Here is a 20245-nt window from a genome sequence, read left to right as displayed (position 1 = left end):
GATACGTGACACAGAGCCGTATACAATGGAGCCCTTTAAAACTCAATGGAGTGGAAAGCAAATACCATTTGGGGTGGAGGAGGGAGCCCCAAATGGGACAGCAATGGTAAGGGGGAGCTGTGCCCCCCCCCCCACACGGAGGACAGAGTCTAGGGTTGTACAGAGAGGAGGAGCTGGGGTCACAGAAGGGTTGAGACTTCTGCATCTTCTCTCTCGCACAGGTTCTGATCGGCGCCGGGTGTCCAAGATAGAGACCCAGACTTAGGCACCTCTCCAGACCTCCCCTGAGGGACTGAGGAGCTCTAGACACTGACCTGCACACCCAGAGGGCGGCGTAGGGTCTTTGGCCCTAATTAAGAATTAGGAGGCCCTGGAACTCCTAACTAGCTGCTTCTAGGGCAAAAGTGACCAACTTTATGATTATGGATTTCTGCTTTTTTTCTGGCAATGTGGAATCTGAAGCAGAAAGCCCAGCTATAAATCACAGTGAAAAACAACCCTTCTCATTCAAGTGTGGGGGCAAATTCCTTGCCCCTGCCATAATGGGGCTTCCCTTTTGACCCTGGTGCAGGCAACTGACCCCATACAGCTGGGCAGGCGGTGTGCAAAATTCACTGCTCATGGAGAAACAGCAAAGCAAGCCTTTCCAGATTTATTTTTTTAGGTCACGTGGTTATCCTCCATCTCCGATTTAGCTCACAGCTCCTGTAAGCCTCGCAGCGGGGGTTTGGGAAGGCAGATTTAACAATATGGATTCTCAGGCCCCACCCTGAGCAGGTTCAGGACTTCTTGCCTTGAGCACAGAATGTAAAGGGAAGCCAAAAAAAGACTCTGTAATCAAGATAAATCATATTTTAATGCAGTATTTTTTTAAAAAAATCAAAATTAGGGGCGCCTGGCTGGCTCAGTCGGGGGAGCGTGCGACTCTTGATCTCAGAGTTGTGGGTTTGAGCCCCACGTTGGGTGTAGAGATCACTTAAAAAAAAAATAAAATCTTTAAAAAAGAAAAAATCAAAATTAATGCCCCAAATCCACAATGAACAAAATATCAGAATTTTAAGTACAGACAGGATCTGCCTTTGCACTTAAGTGATTTGGCCCCACTTGCCCCTCCCTGGTTCTGATCCTGCCCCGCCCCCCTGGCGTATCCTGCAAGACAACTCCAACTGGCCCAGGGCCAATCCCCCGAGAAGTGCAGGTGGAAGCCTTTGGCAACAGGCACCCAGAGGTGCTGGGGCATGAGCACCCATCCCACTGAGGGGGCTGAGGGCAGGCACCAAGACCACCTCCCACCGAAGAACCAGAGCCCACACAGTGGGCCATGTGAACTGAAGACAATAACTTCTGATGTTGGTAAGCACAGAGTGACCTGGCAAGGGGTGACTGGGACCAGGGAGAGGTGGAGAGCAGCCATTTAAGAGGGTCAGGGAAGGGAGCCGCCTGGCTGGCTCAGTCGGAGGAGCGTGCGACTCTTGATCTCGGGGTTGTGAGTTCGAGTCCCACGTTGGGTGTAGAAATTACTTAAATAATTAAGCTGGAGGGAAAAAAGAGGGTTAGGGAAGGTGTCTCTGAGGAGGCGGCCTTTAAACGGGGACCTGGAGGAGGGGGGTGGACAGCAATCCAAGCAGAGGGGACAGCCCGTGCAAAGGCCAAGAGGTGAGGAAGATGGAGACATTTTCTAGTTGTCAAGGGAGCACGTGGGCATGGAAACTCGTCCCTGCTGGGCACAATCCTTCCTCCCAGGGAGAAAACTCAGATCTGCAAAGTAGACACTCTGAACAAACATTTCCAGAGAACTTCCTCTGAAACAGGCCTTATCACAGCAGCTGGGGACAAAACAACCAAGACAGAACTGGACTCAGCCCCTTCCCCAGAGGTGCTGATAATCTGATGGAGAAAAAGACACGTGAGTAAGATATTTCCAGACGTATGGAATGACGGGCATGCAGGCACGGGGCTGTCGGAGCGTAGAGAAAGACATCAGTCAAAGACAGCATGGTTTTCACTCAGATTTCCATTTGCTAAAATGGCTTCACGTATGTTTTCCTTCAGAAACAAATGAAGTGTTCCTTCTAACACAAGTTCTGTCTCTCCCACTCTGTCTCAAACCTCTGCCCATCCAGGCCTGTCAGCTTATAGCAGGAATCTGTCTACTTGGGTCCTCCAGTGGTGCAGCCCCTAGCCTCTTCCACCTGGATTGTTGCCAGAGCCTCCCCCCTGGTCTCCCTGGTCTCCTGCCTCCCCTCCCCACGCCCTCTCTGCACAGTGCGGTGACATCTCAACCCACACACTCTCAGCCCTACCTCCCTGACAAGCTTTCCTCGTCTCTCCTGTAAGCTATACCAACCTCTTCTCGAGTCACTGAACAAACCAAATACAGTCCCACCTCCGGGCCTTTGCACTTGCTATTCCCTCCACCTGGAAGACTCTTTCCTAGGATATATCTGCTCAATCCCTCTCTTCATTCAGTCCTCTGCTCAGATATCACTTAAACAGAGAGACCTTATCTGACCTCTTCCCCCAGCCCTGTGGAAAGACCACATTCCCAGAACGCCCCCAGTGTATTAACCTTGTCTTTTATTTTCTGTATGCTGATGCTTTGATACCTGAGGACTTGCAGACATTAGATGGACTGCCCCCGCAAGATTCACCAGTTCCTAGAGATGATAAACAATGCACCCACAAATGTGCTTTTCACATATAAACCAATCCAGAGCCTACACCCAACTGCCCCTTTTTTTTCAGGCTCTCACACACTAGGGCACTCTCCACCTGTCCTAATCACCCTGGGGCCAGGTGCCACATAACCAGGAACAGCCCTCACACCCCAGAGCCTGCTGGAATCATTCAACTAGCCAATCCTAAGCCTGCTTGCCTGGCTTCATCTCTTCCTTCCCTCAGAGATCACAATAAAGACTCTTGCCACAGATCTGCCCACCACCCTCTCTGTCTCTGACCAGCTCTGGTGCTTTCCCATGTGCCCCCCGCCCCCCATTTTGTGGTGTGCCCCCTCTTCTTGGGAACTGTGAGTGTAACAAACTAGCTTTTCAACGGCAATTCCTCCTGATCTTTTGGCCTCACCATACCTGTATAATAAAATCCATATTCTAAAGCACCCAGCCCCCTTACCCTGCTTCATCCTTCTCTAAAACCCTTTTTATCAGCTAACACATTATATATTTATTTGTTCACGGTCTTTTTCTCTCCACTAGATGTTTAGCTACATGAGAGCAGGGACCTTCACAGGAGTATCCTTGGTCTAGGACAGCAGCTGGTACATGGTAGGTGCTCAATAAATATTTGCTGAATCAATGAATCTGTAAATCCCCCTCACTTCTATGCAGAGTCCTACAAAATATATACACATATCGGGCATATCTGTTCATATACATGGTGACTGAATCTCATTAAAATCTATTCCGATGTATTGACACCACAATTATGGCAGGCAGAACACCTGACCCACCCCCCACCCAGGTCACCCAATGGTTTCTGTTTAGAAACAATGTCTACTGTGTGAATTTAGTCTTCCACCAACATCCTTGAATTTTGAATTAAATATATGAAAAGATACTGTGGGACTTTGTTTGCAACTGTAGAACAGAGCCTGAAAGATTTTTTTCATTTCCTTTTCTGGAATGAATTTGAACTTATTCAAAGGACCTATAAAACCCAAATAAATGAATTTCTTGAAGTAAATTTAAAGCCATCAACTGGCCTTGTTTTAAGAAATAAGGGGGAGGGAGGAATGTAATAGGACTAGATCCTAGGTCTCAGTTACTGGTTATTAGGTTTATTTTTTTTTCAATATTTTATTTATTTGAGAGAGAGAGAGAGCACAAGCGGGGCGGTGGGGGGGGGGGACCAGAGGGAGAGGGACGAGCAGACTCCCTGCTTAGCACGGATCCCAACACAGGACCCATCCCAGGACCCTGAGATCATGACCTGAGCCAAAGGCAGATGCTTAACTGACTGAGCCACCCAGGCGCCCTTGGCTTATTATTATATATACATGGGACCCAAGAAAAAGTAATTAGAATCATTCTCTAAATGACAAGTGCATTAAATAGGTGGAGAGAATTGCTGCTAAATGGACAGAAACTGTTTCCCATAAAGTTGATTAAACAGGAACTGCCTCCTCACCTTAGAAGCTCAGAGGTCTTTTGCAATTGGCATAAAAATTACTCAGCTGTGACAGTCAGTCAAGGTATCTGGGGACAGTTGTGGGGAAGAGAGGGGAGCCTGCAGAAAAGAAGCAGTACCTTTATTCTCTTGCCCTCTGCTCTTCAATCTTATCCCATCAGGGGCTGCTGGGCTATGTTTTGCTTTCAAAGGAGAATAAATCCGGAGGCCCAGCCGAAAGCACACCCCCAAACGCTGAGACTGATGACCTACAAGCAAAGACTTGGAGTGGGCCCTCCAACCTCCTCTGCATACATAAAGCAAGAGCCCGCCTTTGCCCAGAAATTGCAAGGCAGAGTCTGGGACGGTTAAGAGGGTACTCCTCTCCGTTAAGGGGGTCTAACATATTTGCCTGCAGGGCCTCGGAAAGATCTAGAGGGGAAGCGACAACCACTTGTGTCTGTGATCAGTGCTCAGACTTCACACCCCCAGGGTTGGGGGGCAGACACGGGAAAACCATTCCCCCACTTCCCCATCAGGAGGTTGAGCTTTTGTTCAGTCCCAGGGTTTATGCCAACCACGGTCATCCCATCACTGTTGGCCAATGGGTCTTGGAGGTGGGCACATGACCAGTTCTGGCCAATGAGACCCCAGAAGTCCGCCTGAGGTTGCTGCGGATGTTTTCCATCTGACGAGAGTAAGTACTTTTCTTCTCTTTCCTCTCTTCTGTCCTGGATGCTGTTGAGCGGGGACATGGATCAAAGACTCTCTGGGTGCCTGGCCCCAGCTTCTGTGTGTTGTTGTGCCTCAGGGCAGCCACCTCTCTAGGGAATCACAACATGCAGAGAGGCCTGTGAGTTCACACCCCCCCACCGCACCGAGGCAGCTCACCCAGCCGGTGACCCACTGACTCGAGCATGCAAGTCCTCAGCCCTTTGCCTAGAGGCGGAATGTGTCCTGTGATGGGGTGCGAGCATCCCAGCTACCCGTGTTGTCAATCTGAAACCCAACTCCAGCTGAAACCACATCCTCGTTTCTCCTCTTCCCCACCCAGTCCTGCCTCCCTCCTCCCTTGCTGGTTTCTTTTGAGAGCATGCCTGATAAATCACAGGGACCTCAATCCTCATCTCGGTCGCCCACTTCTGCTTCTGGGGAGCCCGAGCTCAGACAGTGGGTGGTGAGCTAGAGGGAGGACATCCAACTTGTGAAGGAGGTAGGGCTGAGAAACGCAAAGAACCTGTGCGGAACCTCGCAGACATGATTAAGCTGCTGGACCCACCCAGGAACGCCTACCTCCAAGCAATAAAGGTCTTTATGATTTAAGTTACTGCCACTTGGGTAACCATCCTGGTTTGCCCAGGCCCGGGGTGGTTCCTGGGATGCTGTGTTCAGTCCTGAACCCAGGAAAGCTCCCAGGAAACCCAGATAATTTGGTCACCCTACTGCTTGTCAGGCATTCTCAGCTTGCATCCAGAAACATATCCAGCTGATGTGATTATTATCCCCATTTTACAGTCTGAAGACACGAGAAGCAAAATGATGTGTGTGTGATCACACAGCGAGTTACTGGCAGAGCTGGAATTAGCGATCAAGAACTTATGGCCACTATTCCAGAGCTCTTTCTAAAATATCCATTTCACTGAGGACAAACTATAAGACCCCAGCACACTATCTGCCAACATAAGTGGACCCCTGTAATTCCTCTCCCCACCAGCATCTGGCAATGGCCAATGGGACAGAAACTCTGGTGGCCCATCCAACAGCCACACTCCCCTTCCTTCCTAATGTCTACCAGTTTAATCCAGACATGCTACCACTGAGAACAGAGATTATGTTTCCTAGCCTCCCTTGCAGCTAGATGTGGCCAAATGGAAAAGTTCTGGCCAGTAAGATAGTCTTGTGGGGGATTTTGAGAAGGTTCCTTAAAAGGGAGGAGATGGTACTTCTGTTCTTCCTGTCCCTGGAACATACATGTGATTGCTGGATCTCTAACAGCCCTCTTGGACCATGAGGTGGCCATAAAGATACAAGCCAAATGCTGAGGGTGGTAGAACAGGAAGATGGGAATCTGGGTCTTTGAGGATACCTTAGAGCTGTCACCTTCCTGGACTCCATGCTCCAAATGGATGTTAGGATTCTTACAGCTCCTATCCACAAAGATCTCTCTTGCTCACTGAATATAAACCTGAGTGGTATAGAGATGGGAGCTGGAGAATGGAGCCAACACAGAGGAAAGAGATCCAAGGGAGGGAGAGAATGAAACGAGGTTCTAGTCAGTGTTACATCTCTAGAACCAGCAGTACCTGAAGCCATCCTCTCCCTTGGACTTTTAATTAATATGATTCAATAGATTGGGTTTCTGTCATTTTCAGTGCATGGTAGATACCTGAGTCTGAATTAGAAGTCCGGGAAGGGTCCTGTGAACTTTAGCATCTATCAAGACAGCCTTAACAAGAGAGTGTCTTAAAGCTGACCTTAGGGGGGGTGCCTGGGTGGCTCAGTCAGTTGAGCGTCTGACTCTTGATTTTGGCTCAGGTCATGGTCTCGGGGTCCTGGGATCAAGCCCCGCATCGGGCTCCATGCTCAGCAGAGAGTCTGCTTGAGGATTCTCTCTCTCCCTCTCCCTCTGCCCCTTCCCCCATGCTCCCTCTTTGTCTCTCTAAAATAAAAATAAATAAATCTTTAAAGCTGAATTTAGCACTGTAGCCACACTCAGGCCCACTTGCCTTCAGAAGAGTCAATCCACACAATTTTCTTAATTAAACCACCCCAAATAGGCACATACTAATATATGAGTGGGACAACTTGGAGTAACAAAAGGTGTTGCAAGTCCCAGAACAGAAAGAAAGATCTTGGGCTTTGGAGCTAAGAAGTTCAATTCCCTGACAAGCTACAACCTTGCTGTGTATCCCTGGGTAAGTTACTAAACCTCTCATTCGTCCTCTGTAAAAAATGAATAATAATACCCACCATACTGGAGTGACAAGAAGATTGAATGAAACAAAGAATATAAAGCACCAAGAACAGAATCTAGCCCATGGTAAGTGTTCGATAAATAGTAGCTATTCCTATTATTGTTCATTACTCCCCAGATCTCAACTAGCAACGATGAAAAGAGTCTGGTAAATTAATAGCATACACAAGATAACAAGGGTATGCGTTAGCCTGCTTTTTTTATAACATTTCAAGGGATTTTCACACATTTCTCATTTGCCTGCACGGCGGCGGCTGCTAATTACAAATGCATGTTCGCACTTCGTTCCAACAGATTTGGCAGCATCACGATTTGGAGATCTTTTCATTAGCAGTTAGGTAATGAATGTGGGGGAACTGCATTGTTGTACAATTACTCACGGATCCAGATTTCGCCCCTGCCTTCCCCTGTGGCCAGTGAGTGCTCCCTCTGTTGCGATGCGAGGCTCTGGCCGCTTGAGAAGGTGGACAACTGGCTTCCCTCTGCTGGGAGGTAACATTAAGGGCTTATCCTGCTTCTGCCGCTGACTAGCTGGGTAGCCTTGAGCTAGTTACCTACTTCTCTGAGCATTGTTTTCTTTCTTTTAAGATTGTATTTATTTATTTGAGAGAGAGAGTGAGGGTGTGTGCATGCACAAGCAGGGGGGAGGGACAGAGGGAGAAGCAGACTCCCTGCTGAGCGTGGAGCCCGCCACAGGGCTTGATTCCAGGACCCCAAGACCATGACCTGAGTGGAAGTCAGACGCTTAACCAACTGAGCCACCCAGGTGCCCCAGAGCATTGTTTTCTTCATCTGGAAGGGGATAATAATAACAGCTTCCTCCAAGGCTGTGTGGGGATGGGGAGAGGATCCCATGACATAATGCAATCAAGTGCTTGGCAAGGAGGAGATAGTTAATCATAACTTTTTCCTAAAGCCATTTTGTAAAAATTAAATGGGTATTATATCAGGGAGGATTATTATATTTCTAAATAGCAGAAAACCCAACTCAAACTGGCTTAAGTGGGGGGTGGGGGGGGAATGTGTTGGTGGAGGAAGAAGTGTGGAGAAAGGACATTCATAGGTTCACATAACTGAAAAGTCCAAGGTCCTGCCAGGCTCAGGTGCAGCTCAATGTCAGGAGGAGTCAGTTTCTCTCCAGCTTACAGTCTCCACCTGGTCGGCTTCACTCTCCTGCTCCACCTGGCAGCTCAAGACTCTCCCCACATGGTGACAACGTGGCTGAAGCTGCGCTGCCTCTCATCTCCTCAAATTCAAGTCCAGCGAGAAGGAGCAAGGCACCTCTTGGGTAGCTCCTGCCAGAAGTTCTGAGATTCGCTCAGACTGTGGAGTAGCTTAGACCCTGTGCCCACCCCTGAGTCCATCAGGGAGGCCACTGGGAGTCGGTGCTCTGGTTGGCCAGGCTGGGAACATGCTCCACCTCCTGGGCTGAAAGTGGGCAAAGGAAGAAAACAAACGGAGCCAGCTGTGTCCCTCTAGCGCCCTCTATGGATGGAACTTAACATTGCACTTACTGCAAAGGAGAGATGCTTAAGGAACCCTATTAAATATCACAGAACAGGTAGTAGTGAAGTGTGAGAGGAAAAAACACTGGCAATTGGAACACATCCTCAGGCCTGCAGCTATAGAGGGATCTGCCCGGCAGGAGCTGTGTCAGACAGAAACACACAGCTCAGGCCAGAGCAGGGAGGAAACAGGTAAGAAATCTCCCCAACACCCATCTTCTACTGGTGCCTCCCTAAGCATCCAGAGGACAGGATGCCCGAGTGAGGCAGTCTCTCTCCCCTGGGGGCAGAGAATGGGTCTGGGGAACAAACAGGGGATGCCCAGCTCAGTAGGCCCAGCCGCTATCCCCACATTACAGGTAAGATAAGAAACTTGCCAAGGTCACAGCCCACCCAGTTCCACCATGCTGAACTGGCCTAGAGCCATCCTATGTAAGCAGTAGTGAAAGGAAACAGGGGTGATGGGATGTGGGGGGCCGAGACTCCTGCTCTTCAAAACAACATTCCTAGAACTCAAATGTCATTGTTGCCCCCTCCAATAATGTCAACAAACCTGCCTCTACTGCTTAAGAGAGGGAGAGGGGGAAAAATCTTTATTTCAATCTCTCTCCAACAGGCGGCTCAGCAAGTGTTCTCATCTTCCCTGCGATTGTTTTCATTTGCACACGGACGCAGGCTACTGTGGGGTGAAAAGTAAGTGAGCTACAAGGAGGAGAAAGGAGGAGAGGAGGATGCCAGATGCAACCCCACTGCACCCAGTTAGAAAGAAAACCAAGTCAACGGTGCCTGTGATGGGTGTTGTCTGTGAGTGATGTGCGTGGATTTCAAACCGAAATATATTCAGCAGCTGATCTGCAAAGCAAATCTGGGGCCTGGACAATCCAGTGGAAACGCGACTGTGCTTTTTGAAGGAGCAAAGACCCTCTCTCTCCCCTAGTTGTGGTCAAAAGTAGCTGGTTTGCAATGAGTCTAAATATGCTCTAGGCCCTTGCTACTCAAACAGCAGTGCAAGGACCAATGGCACCCATGCCCCTGGAAGCCTGTTAGAAATGCAGATTCCCAGGCCCTGCTCTGGATGTGGAATCTGTCTGCATTTCAGCGAGAGTCCAGATGATTGATGTACATGGTGAGGTTCGAGAGACACTGGTCTGCACCCACACTGGCGGGACCTGGAGGGATGAAGGTGCAAGGACACTCGGCTTCTGCTGGGGTGACCAACTGTCCCAGTTTGCCTGGGGCTATCCTGGTTCGTGACAGAGGATCCACCAATCAGATGTTCCGTATCCTGTGCAAACCGGAACAGTTGGTCACCCCTGCTGCTACTCCAATCACCTTTACCAGCTTCTGAGGCCCATATGCTTAAAAAAAAAAAACAAACTCAGCTTGAAAAAAAAAAAAGTAAACATCTCAGCCCTCAAGCTAAAGTCTAAGAGGCCTTGGACCATCTTGAGTCGTCCATGGCCAGGTTCCAGCTCCCCTGCCCATCCTCTTCCTTCTCCACTTCTCCTTCCCCTCTTGGAAGCTCCAGGCATGTAGGGGTCTGCAACCAGGCCATGGGCGTGCAGAGGAGAGGAGGCTCAGCCCCAGGCAAGCTGCCATCAATGGCATAAGAGTTCATATCCAAACCTTTCAGGTCCTCTCACTGCCGTTTCGCAGAGTTCTCTTTATCTGGGATGCTCTTGGGCGCCTGGGTGGCTCAGTCAGTTAAGCATCTGCCTTTGGCTCAGGTCATGATCCCAGGGTCCTGGGATCGAGCCCCACATCAGGCTCCCTGCTCAGCGGGGAGTCTGCTTTTCCCTCTCCCTCCGCTTCTCCCCCGCTTGTGCTCTCTCTTGCTCTCTCTCTCTCAAATAAATAAATAATATTTTTTTTAAAAAGGGGTACCTGGGTGGCTCAGTTGATTAAGCGACTGCCTTCGGCTCAGGTCATGATCCTGGAGTCCCGGGATCGAGCCCCGCATCAGGCTCCCTGCTCAGCAGGGAGTCTGCTTCTCCTGACCCTCCCCCCTCTCATGTTCTCACTATCTCATTCTCTCTCTCAAATAAATAATAAAGGGGCGCCTGCGTGGCTCAGTCGTTAAGCGTCTGCCTTCAGCTCAGGTCATGATCCCAGGGTCCTGGGATCGAGCCCCGCATCGGGGTCCCTGCTCTGCGGGAAGCCTGCTTCTCCCTCTCCCGCTCCCCCTGCTTGTGTTCCCTCTCTCACTGTGTCTCTCTGTTAAATAAATAAATAAATAAAATCTTAAATAAATAAATGAATAAATAAATAATAAATAAAATCTTTAAAAAAAATAATAATAATATTTTTAAAAGTCTGGGGTGCTCTTCCAGCCTGCCTTCTCCTCACTTCCTCCTCCCCTCCTCAACCCCCTGGGAGCAACCTGTCTCTCCCCTCCCTCACTGCTGCATGGACCTTGGGCCTGCCAGTCCAGCAAGTAGACGGTGTGTAATCAGGACTCATCACACTGAGCTGTGCTGAGATTCCTTCTGAAGCTATCCAGAGGTTCTCAGCCATGCTCACATGAGAATCTTCTGGGGGCTTCTTAAAAAATTATTGATACTGGAGGTTCTGGTCAGGGACCACTAAAATAAATCTGCAAGGCACACCTGACCCCCATTCCTACCCCAAAGGTCTCAGGGAACTGGGCAGGAGTTGGAAACTCAAACGTAAAACTACAGGGCCCAGACAGACAACTTGCATTGGAAATCGGGAGGAGTATCAGATGATGGAGGGTGGCAGGGTTGTGGAGGACGCGACCACTCAAAGGCTGTCATCATGGCAGCCCAAGCAAGGCACAGGCGATAAATGAATAGCATTGAAAGTGGTTGAGAGGGGCGCCTGGGTGGCTCAGTTGGTTAAGCGACTGCCTTCGGCTCAGGTCATGATCCCGGAGTCCCGGGACCGAGTCCCGCATCGGGCTCCCTGCTCAGCAGGGGGTCTGCTTCTCCCTCTGCCCTCTTCCCTCTCGTGGTCTCTGTCTCTCATTCTCTCTCTCTCAAATAAATAAATAAAATCTTAAAAAAAAAAAAAAGTGGTTGAGAGAGAGCCACTTCCCCCCTTCTCAGACTTAGTTTCCTCATCTGTAAAATGGGTATGCTAATGATAGTAACTATCTCACAGAGTTGTTGTGGAGATAAAATAAATTACTGCCCATAAAGTGCTTAGAATATTGCTTAGTAGTATTGCTGTAATTATTATTTGCCAACCACAGCCTCCTGCCTGTGAGCTGCCAGAAGCTGGCACCCACTGAGCAGCCAGATTTATATTAGGGTTTGTAGTAAACTTGAGTTTGTTTTTGTTTTGTTTTTGTTTTGTCTTCTGAACTTTCTTCCAATTTTGAGGAACCCCCACCTTCATGGTGCGATGCCAGCCTCCTACCTTGGACTCACTTTCCCAGCCTCCCTTGCAGCAGGGCACAGGCACGTGACAGAGGATCCACCAATCAGATGCAGCGGCCCAGGGGTGGCTGGGAAAAGGCAGGGACTGCAGAATTCCTCCCCTGCCTGGGCTCCATCTTTGGCGGCAATAATGGGGGAACCGACGGTGTTCCATTGAACTTAAAAGGCCGCAGGAACTTTAAGGAGAATCTTTCTAAGTAGGCTCAGCCATTAGCACCAACACTTCTGTTACCATTTCTAGGCATGGAGCATAATGGTTGGGAGCAGAGGCTCCGAGTCATTCAAATCCAGGCTCTAACTTTCTACATAGATGCTCTTGGCCAAGTTAATATTCCGATCTTCAGTTTCTTCCTTTGCAAAAAGGAAGTGCTTAACAACAGCACCAGCTTCAAAAAGCTGTTTTGAAAAAAATAAATAAACAATAAATAAATGCAAGCTCTTCAGGGGGCATCTGGCTTTTAATCTCAGGGTCATGAGTTCAAGCACCATGTTGTGCATGGAGCTTACTTAAAAAACTAACACACTAACTAAATAAAAAGCTGTTTTGAAAGTTAAATAAGGCAGGGCATGTAAAGCGCAGCACTTAAAACACGGGCACTTAACCATTTTGTGCCAAGGACACCTGCTCAGAACAATGGTTTTCAATTCAGAAAATAAAATGCATAGGATTGCAATAGAAACCCATCATACTGAAATACAGTTATCAAAATATATTTTCAAACAAATAGGTGGTTCAATAAATGAGCTTCTTTATTCACCCATTAACAAGATATAGCTGTGTTTCGAATTAAGCATAATTTGGAGGTAATGTGGAACATAAACAGTATTTCAAGATACCTGCAGCAAGTGTAAAGAATTATGAAAATATCTGGGATTTTATCCGTGATCCAAGCAGAAGGGGGAAAAATATTTTTTTCTTCTACCCCTCTAGGTTCTCAGCTGGGTTGTGTAACAAAAGATAGATTAACAAGAGAGAAAACACAAAAATTTATTTAAGGGGCACCTGGGGGGCTCAGTCGGTTGAGTGTCTGACTCTTGGTTTCAGCTCAGATCATGATCTCAGGCTTGTGAGATTGAGGCCCGTGTCGAGCTCCATGCTCAGTGGGGAGTCTGCTTGAGATCCTCTCTCTCCCTCTGCCCCTCACCCCCACTCGCATTCTCTCTCTCTCTCTCTCTCTCTCTCAAATAAATAAATAAATCTTTTTTAAAAAAGATTTAATGAAAGTTTTATGTGATGCCAGAGCCCTCATAAGAAGTGAAGACCCAAAGAAGTGGCAAGGCCCCAGTGCTACATGAGGTTGAACAAAGAGTAACAATTATGGAAAAGTGACTAAAATACATGGGAAGGCTAAAGGAAGATGAGTTATTTTAACAAAGTTTGTGCAGATTTTTCTCAGCCAAGGCTCCCTGTCTCTGGCGATAAGAATGTTGCGTTCCTCCTGGTGCAGGGAGGAGACATCTTTCACGTGGGAGTTTATCCTCTGCTTTCAAAAAGAAGCAGGGAGGGAGGTCAGAGTGCCCTTTTTTGCACCGGCTGTTTTTCCAGTGCCTTCAGCTCAAAATAATCAATATGTCAAAGCCACGCTTTTGGAGGTGGCATGTCTTGAATTCCTTCACGTGTCCTGAACTCCATCATGGGCCAAGGGCCCTGCTGATACTACAGAGGTTCGTTGCTATGTACATGGTGGAAGAAAATGCTAATTTCAGTTAGAGGTTAGTGAAATAAAGATTTTTTTTTCCCATGCAAGCTCAAGCACCCCTCAGAATTCTAGCTCTGAACCCTTGGCCCAACACAAAGTAACACTTAACTATTAGCTAACCCCTTAGCATCAGTTAGTGGCTGCCCCACCTCCCCTGAGGTTTAGTTGGCTTGAGTGAGTCTAAAGTGTTGGCTTGGCCACTTACGAGGTGTAGGGCTTGGCCGCGTTTCTTAAGAAGTCTGTGACTATTTTGCTCCTTCTTAATGTACCCACAGTGCTCAAAGTGTGGTCCCAGGACCTGCAGCATCAGCCTCGCCTGGGAGCTTGTAAAAATGCAGATTCTCGGAGCCCCGCTGAGACAAATTGCATCAGAAACTGTATTTTAGGAAATCTGCAGGTGACTGGCGGGCCCAGTAAACCTTGAGAGGCACAAAGGCTATCTCAATCCAAGAGGGGAAGAGGATCCACAGACTGATTTCCCCCACCCCCAGGGGCTTCTCTCTTTTTTTTTTTGGTGGTAAAATACACATCATGTAAGATTTACCACTGGTGACATTTAGTACATTCACAATGTTGAGCAGCCATCATTACTGCCATCTGTTCCAGAACATTTTCATCACCCCAAACAGAAACCCCATCCCCATGAAGCATCACCCCCAGCCCCTGGCAACCACTACTCTGTTTTTCTGTCTCTATGGATTTGCCAACCCAGGACATTTCATGGAATCACACCATATGTGGCCTTTTGCGTCTGGCTTCTTTCACTTGACATCATGTTTCCGAGGCACATCCGTGTTGCTACACGTGTCAGAACGTCATTTCTTTTTAGGGCTGAGTAACATTCCATCGTGTGGCTAGACCTCATTTTGTTTATCTGCTCACCAGCTGATGGACATCTGGGCTATTGCCACCCTCCAGCGATTGTGAATAGTGCTGCAGTGAGGCAGGCTAATTTTGAGTGGGTGATTTCCAGCTGTCCTGGTCCCTCGCTTCTGAAGGAGGCAGTATGGTCAACTCTCCTTGTCTCTCATGAAACTGAGCAACCCCAGGCAGTGGCTTGAGCTCTTCGGCTTTCTCAGAATGGCCACTTCGTAGAGTGGATAAAACAGGAACGTGAGGTGACAGACATCAAGTCTCCTCCCAGGCACCTGGCGACACTCACTAGGGCTGCCTTCTTCCCCCAGTCAAGGGACCAATAGCAACTCTTTCCAGAGGTGGAAAACTTGTAGCATGGAGACTGCATTCAGCCCGTGGAAGCCTTGAACTGGGACTGCACAGGGTATTGTGAGTCACTAACATTTTAAAACCTGGAGCTTTTACATAACAATCTAGATTTCTGGCTTCTCCACAAAATTGGAACCTCTGGAAGCACCAGACCTGTATTCTAGCCAAGCTGACACTCAGGTGCAGCTGAGTCACAGCCATCCCCTTTAGAGGGACATGTGCTGTCCATTGGCTCAGAGTCCCCACGAACAGCAGACCGACCAGTCCCTGCCCGACCTCCAGCCAGAGTATCTCTTGCTTCTCTGAAGCCTATAAGGTTTCTTATAATAGAAAAATCTTTCTCTGTGTTTATGATGCCTACCCAAAATGGAGAAATGAAAACATTACAAAAGGGCATGTGTTTCTCAGCTCCCATGCCTTATCCACTCGTCTACATTCCCTGCATGATCCCTGGTTTATATAGTAGTGGGAAGGAAGAGGGAAATGCTTGCATACAAATAACCTTGAGGTTACTAGACCCATAACAGGTGCTACATAAATGTCCTTTAATTTCCCTCCTGTGGAGCGCATACATTCTCAGAAATATTAATGTAGCAGAAGCTGCCATTCATATGCTGTATTTTTGCACTGGATGTAGGGAGTGATTGGCTCAATCCGGACTGCAACAGTCTGGATGCTGCAAGGTTTTGTCTGTTCCTTGTCATTCAGCTCCACCTACAGGTCTTTCCAAGAACTACAGCCTTCAAGACTCAAGGTCAAGACTGAGCTTTTCCCACTGACCTTGCTTATAATTATCCAGGTTTATAGAACTCCATAAAGAAGGTAAGAACCCTAAGATATCCATACTTCTGGAAGGAGTTCTCTCCATTGTCTCCCTTTATTCCCTATGTTCTTCTGGACCCTTCCATATCCACAGGGAGAAATCATTCAGGCTGTCTATAGCATGTGTTCTCTGTCACATGGAGGCACTCGGTGGGCTCTCTTCAGAATAGTTTTAGGGTTTCGACCTCAGATTAGACATCAATCCCAAAACTTGCATAAAAAGTGCCCGGCTACTTCTGTCTTTTTTTAAATCTTTTTAAAAAATAAATAAAATAAAAAGCACAAGAGGAATACAATCTTTTCCCAGATCCTCACGTGCCCGGCTACTTCTGTCTTCAGTCCTCAAACTCCGAGAGCACCCACTCTGTAGGATTACCCTGACCTCCTTTTTGTATGAAGCCACCACCCACCTGCCCATCCAGTCAGTCCCTCTTATCACATCACCAGGATTGATTTCCTTCATAGCTAAAATTATTTATCGTTTGTTTTCTACCTGTCCATCACCTGTTGACCCCAATAGAACGTAAGCATCCTTATATTTTAGTCTAATTTGCCCTCACTACCACCCTTTAGGACTAGTATTATTGTTATAATGCCCCTTTTTAATGTAAAGCTAGTGCTTTCTCGTGGTAGAAAATTGAGATCTGTGTCCCAGCCATTCCACATCTAGAGAGTTGTCCTAGAGAAATAAGTAAGTATTTGTACATGATGTTTATTGCAGCTGGGAACTGGGCAGCAGTTAGGGGTCCTTATCTCCGGGTCCAGACTCCCACAGTGCCCATGGAGAGAACTTTTATACACTATAATCAGCTTCTCTTGTACTCCTGTGTATTTTTCTTTATGCACATAAAACATTTTTTTTTTCTGAGATGTCCATAGGTTTCACTGGAGTGCTAGAGGGGATTATGAAAGGATAAAGGCTCCTTCATCAAAAGAGACTAGTTAAAGGCATCTGGGTGGCTCAGTCGGTTAAGCATCTGCCTTTGGTTCAGGTCATGATCTCAGGGTCCTGGGATCGAGTCCCAAATCGGGCTCCCTGATCAGTGGGGAGACTGCTTCTCCCTCTTCCTCTGCCCCTCCCCCTCCCCCTGCTTGGGCTCTCTCTCTCTCTGTCAAATAAATAAAAATGTTTTTTTAAAGAGACTAGTTAATGCAGTTATGGTACATGCATACAGTGGAATAGTAATTGAACTGTTAAAATGAATTCGGTTTAGGTACATGTGTTGATCTGGAACAATCTCAAAAGTACATTGCTAAGTGAAACAAGCAAGGTGTAGAATGGTGTGTAGATATGCACACATGTGTAGTTAAGAGAAGGAGGCTTGTACGTCCATACTTTTACACACACAGGCCATCTCAGGGAGGAGACACAAGATGCTGATAACCATGGCTGATCTAGGGCCAGAGTCTGGGGGGGCCTCAGAATTTGGGGGGATAGGTACTTGCTTTTTACTCTTTTTGTATTGTTTTTTTCTTTAAACACTGCAAGCATCTCTTTTTAAAGAGTTCAATTTGGAAAGTGTAAGTATATCTGAAGCTTAATCCTTAAAGCCACAACACTTAATAGAGTCTCATTACATTTGTTGGGGAAACGATAAATACATACATACCTGGTAAAGTGCTACATACTTAGCTTAAAAAAAAAAAAAAGCGGGTGCCTTGGTGGCTCAGTCGGTGAAGCGTCTGCCTTCGGCTCAGGTCATGATCCCAGGGTCCTGGGATCCAGTCACACCTCAGGCTCCCTGCTCAGTGGGGAGCCTGCTTCTCCCTCTGCCTCCCGCTCCCCCTGCTTGTGCTCTCACTCTCTCTCAATCTCTCTGACAAATAAATAAATGAAATCTTTTTAAAAAATAAATAAAATAAAAATGAGGCTAAAGTATATTTTTAATTTTTAAAAGTTGATTTAAAGAATGTTACTAAAAAAAAAAAAAACCATCATGACACTTTTTAAAGTGATCTAGCGCCCCCTCCTGGTGCTGAAACGGCAGCTCTCTGGCTGATCCTCTGGTTCAGAGCAGAAACTCAGCAAGGCGGAAGAGGTGATGTTCTGGACGGCTAGCCCCAAGAAACGTGGCCCCGCAGTGTTGAAGTAGCTTATCCCGAACCCACGCGACCATGCCACTGTTGTTCAATGGTCATTAAGGGCTCAATGTGGCCCAGGGGGGAAGCTGCCCCAGACTCAGCCGGCCGCCCTGCATCTACTCAGGATCCCTTTTTGGTTTCCCAGTCTGGCACAGCTCTGGACAGCGGTGTTCTCCAGGGAATGTCTGCAGGCTTGAGGAAGCCCAGGGGAAAGCCCACCAGGGGGTCCTCCCCACTCCAGCAGGGCTCTGGACCCCTCCAGCAAAGACACTTCCGAAGAAAGGACTCATCTTTCCTGTCCTTGCACTCTTGATATATTGTGACATTTCCTTGGTAGGTTCACAAGACACAACTTTCTCACAGGCTCCCCAGTCCCTACATCCTCTGACCCTGACCTTACCCTGCCCTCTCTTCTCTTCTCTCCTTACAGCAGCATGCTGGCCTCTGCCCGCCAATGTAGGGAGCTTCTCCCCACCCCAGAGCTGGTGCCCTTACTGGTTCCTCCACCCAGATTTTTGCACTGCTCGGTCCCTGCCTACAGGTGTCTGCCTGGTGCCATCTCCTCCTGAAGGCCCCACTAACACCAGCCCCCAACCCAGCTCGCCCCCAGCTCTCTATGCCACTGTCCTGTCCTTGTCACTTCATGACATTCTCAATAGGGCAATTATGGTTTTGCTTTCCTTCCCTGTTTGTCACCTATTTGTCTCACCAGCTGTGAGCTCTGAAGAAACAGGTGCCTACCTGGCTGGCTCACTCACCCTCGCCAGCTCCTACTTCGTGTTCAATACATACTGGTTTCATGAATGAACATTATGCCCACTTTACACACAAGGCAAGTCAGAGAAGTGGAGTGACTTGCCGGATAGTTGGAAGTGTCCCCGAAGGTCATGCCTTTGACTTAAGCCAGGCTGCCCGGGTTTGGCATTGCCCCACCAGAGTTGGGTTGGGCATCTCCAGTGGAATTACTTTTCCCTTTTGGTGGGGAGTGGGACTGTGAGGCTGGTGACATCACAGGGGGGAGATTTAGTCATCAAGCCAGCTCACTGGCCAGCCCCATGGTACAATCCTGCAGCCCGTGATTCATCCCCACTGACATTTCCAAAGAATGTGTAGACACATCATCAATGGAACTTTTCACTCACAGGCAAGAGTAATAGATTACTCATTCCCTCGGCCACCAGATTGGCTAGTGAACGGCCTCTGGGAGCTGTGGACAGAAGGGGAACCCTTCTGCATCCTCAAAACTCAGATCAGGCAGATTTTTTTTTTAAAGGGTCATCAACTCTTCTAAACCCTTATTCAGACCATAAGGTGGTTGCCAGGGTGATCGGATCAATCATTTGACAAATATTTATTGAGCACCGACTGTGTTCTAGGCACTGGGATACAGTAGGGAACAAAACGGACACAAGTCCCCACCTTGGCAGAGCTGATGCTCTAGAGACAGATGGTAAACAAATAAACAAGGGAAGCATATGGTACCACAGAGAGTGACACGCCATGGAGAAAAACAAAGCAGGAAAGGCCAAGAGGAGGTACAATTTGAAACTGCGTTTTTAATTTTAAATTATTTAAATTAGCTAATTAGGGAGGACCTCCCTGAAAAGCGCCATGTGGGCGAAGCAGGAATAGCCTGTGCAAAGGCCCTGAGGCACACATCTGGTGTGTTGAGGCACAGCAGTGAGGCGGTGTGACGGGAGCTGAGTGAGCAGGAGACGTGAGGAGAGCAGATGGCAGTCCTCTGGGCAATTTGGGTTTTGCTCTGAGTGAGATGGGAGCCAGCGTCTCTTTGGACCTGCTTAGAGCACAGGTGTGACAGGACAGCACCTAGGTGCTAACAGATTCCCTCTGGCTGCTGCGATTGAGGTGGGCGAGGGGACAGTGGGCATAGCAGGGAGGCTAGAGGTGATCGTGCCCCGGCCAGTGGAGGCAGGGAGAAATGGGCAGGTTCTGGCCGTATTTTGAAGGGAGAGCCAACAGGGTCTGATGACAGATGGAATGTGGGAAAAAGCGAGAGACAGGGGGCAAGGATGATTCCCAGGTTTATGGCCTCTGCGCCCGGGAGGATGGTGCTGTCACTTTCAAAGCTGGGACTGCTGTAGGAGGGGCAGGTTTGGGAGATCCGTGTAGCAAACCAAGCTTCTTTGGGTCCAGAAAGCTCAGGATGATCCCAAACCAATCCCTCACAAAAACCTGAACATCAGTCCAGCAAAGCGGCAGAGAAAACAGTTCAGAGTGGGTGTGCAGACACTCCTGCTGGCATCCCCTGAGAAACAAAATGGGCTGATAAAGCCAAGAGAAGGATGAAGGCTGAGCACAAAAGCCTCCTGCTGGAGGAGGCTGGCACCCGAGCCCTCTCTCCCAGGCTCAGGGCCCTGACTGATCAGCTCCCCATCCAGACGTGACAACCACAACGTC

The sequence above is a fragment of the Mirounga angustirostris genome, unplaced genomic scaffold, assembly GCF_029215605.1.
Source record: "Mirounga angustirostris isolate CCGP_5_RB_7025 unplaced genomic scaffold, mMirAng1.0.hap1 SCAF_10, whole genome shotgun sequence".
In the NCBI taxonomy this organism is placed as follows: domain Eukaryota; kingdom Metazoa; phylum Chordata; class Mammalia; order Carnivora; family Phocidae; genus Mirounga; species Mirounga angustirostris.
The sequence above is the reverse complement of the archived record's forward strand: the minus strand, read 5'-3'. Positions refer to the sequence as shown.